The sequence below is a fragment of the Solanum stenotomum genome, chromosome 4 (assembly GCF_019186545.1).
Source record: "Solanum stenotomum isolate F172 chromosome 4, ASM1918654v1, whole genome shotgun sequence".
NCBI lineage: Eukaryota > Viridiplantae > Streptophyta > Magnoliopsida > Solanales > Solanaceae > Solanum > Solanum stenotomum.
Genome location: NC_064285.1, coordinates 21,505,355 through 21,508,046, shown reverse-complemented (window position 1 = coordinate 21,508,046; position 2,692 = coordinate 21,505,355).

Here is a 2,692-nt window from a genome sequence, read left to right as displayed (position 1 = left end):
ATATTGATTTAACATAAAAAATAATAACTTACAATATATTTGATCAACTTTGAAAAAATAATTAAATAAATGACACATTTCATTATTTCATTTTTTGGAAAAATAGAACTAAAATGAAATACTTGAGTTAAGGTGCGAATGGATAGAATTCTAACAAAGTTAGATTAATTAGAAATTATTTGATACACTTTTGAAATAATAATTTAAACCACATTAGTTAATTTAAGAAATGAAACCATTTTAAATTAATTGAAAAAATTTCGACTAACCCTTTTGAGTAAGTGACTAAGTAGAGAGGGAACATTTTTTAGTTCATTTAAGAAAAATACTTTAACTTAAGATCACTTTAAAATAAAATATGATTAAGTGAAGCGACCTTAAGACATATCCTTTTAAGAACAAAGATTCGACTTGATTAAAATATAAAATTTGATCAATATTTGATAAATAAAATAAGTGAGCACAAGAAGTGAAATGTATTAAACTAAACCAACACAACGAAAATGACCCATCTTTTTGGGGAATTCGATTAAGTTAATCAACAATTCTAAAGTTAGAGTTAATAAACAACAAACAATAAATAATTATAATTAAATAATTTAAGAATAACGGAGAGAAGTTGAATTTGGGCCTTTGTTGGGCCAAATTCGTTGGTATTTTTTTCGGGGTTTTACCAAAACCCGTTTTTCGTATACAGCTGATGTATATCAGTATATATGAGCATATATATTAGCTCTTTTCATGTATCTCCTGCTTCCGAACCCTTGTATTTCACCTAAGGTTGACTCGAACTGTTGGGTTGAAGCCCAACAAAGAGAATGCGAAGGAAATAGGGTGGTCGGGCTCATCTCGAGAGGCCATTCATGGAAAGAAAAATAAATAATGAGCATTAGTGACTTTACGAAAACAAAAATAATATTATATATATATACACACAGTGCTATTTCTATTGACCACATTATCTATTTGACGATAAAAGAAAGGCAATCCAACTAACTCCAGATGAATACTCACCTAATTAATCGAGCATGAATCACACTTGAACAATACATATTAGGAAACCCATTTGAATATTACAAAGAGCTTCTTCAAGGCAAGCCAGATAATTGACTTATTGTGGGCAGCGAACAGGGACAGGGTGAACAAGGAGTAACAACTTGACCACCGGCTTCGAACTTTCGAAAACTCCTATGAATACTAGCGGTTCCCAAACAAAGGAAGAGTGTATATATATTTAAAGTGTATTTCTCTTGAGTTCTTTCCAAAAAAAAAGTCGCCCCCCTCACAGTGATTGAAAAAGAGAATATATAGAAGAAGAAAAAAAAACATTTTAGGGGGAAAAATCCATTGAGAATTCAAACAACAATTTCAATCCCCTATGCTATTTTCGAAACCACAGTAAAGGGGATGGGCAAAAGCTGATTTTCGTGAAAAGGGGGAAAGGGGATGTGAAGGTTTGACGTTGGGGTTGCTATGATATGGGTTTTGCAGGGTAGTTGAGCGAGCCTTCCAAGTTTGCAACGCGATCTCCGCTGGGATTTCGTCTGGCGTCGGTCGTGTTCTTCGCTGGAGGAAGACGTTGGTACAGTGGTGGGGTATTGTTGGTATGTTTGTATTGCTGCTGATGTATGTTGGTGGTCTAGTGGATTCAATTTGAGAAAGGGGAGAAGTGGGCTGAAAAAATGAAAAGAAAAGGCCCAAAAATAGGTATCACAAAGAGTTAGAATAAATTGATTATGTGTGGCTAAAATTGTAATAATATAATAGCCCAAACAAATTTCAATTGTAACAAAATCGAACTCAATCGATTAATTTGGTCAAAACTTAAACAAGACAAATTAATATTAATTAATTAACGAGCTTCTTATTTTTTAACGACATAAAATAATTAATTCGATTGCAAAAATGATTAATTTAATCACAACTAATTAATTTGAAATTATAACTATGACTTAGACTAAAGTAAATTAATAAGATATTTAACTAGACATAAAATCTTTTGCGATGATTTTCAAATATTTATAAAATATACTAATTATACACATACATACATACGTACATACATACATACATATATATATATATATTGACAAAATTTACATAAAGAAACTCGAAAAATATTTTGAATTTATAACAAAAACTAATTAACTCAAAATTAGCCATCACTTATATTTAAAATATAATTATTATTTTTTGATGATTTTCGAATAATCATAAAATATACTAATCATATACGTAATTATGTAAAACATATACATCATCTAAAATTTATGAAAAGTGACAAACTATTTAAAAATCTTGCAAACTATATTATTATTATTACTTTTATAAAACTAATTATTTTAAAACTATGACCATAGCTAAAGTAACGTAACTTAAATAAATGTGCTTTTCAAATCAACAAAATTAAATGAGACAAAATAATATAAAATAAGAATAATTAAACTAATAAAATAAATAACTTATACTTTAAACCAAATTAATTTAATTGAATATAAAACAAACTCTTTTTGAATATTCATAAAATATAATAATTATATACATAATTATGTAAAACATATATATTATCTAAAAATTATAAAATAAGACGAAACTAGTTAAAATAACTTGCAAACTATATTATTATTATTACTTTTATAAAACTAATTATTTTATATCGTTTGAAATTGAAGAAGCTCGATAATTAATATAT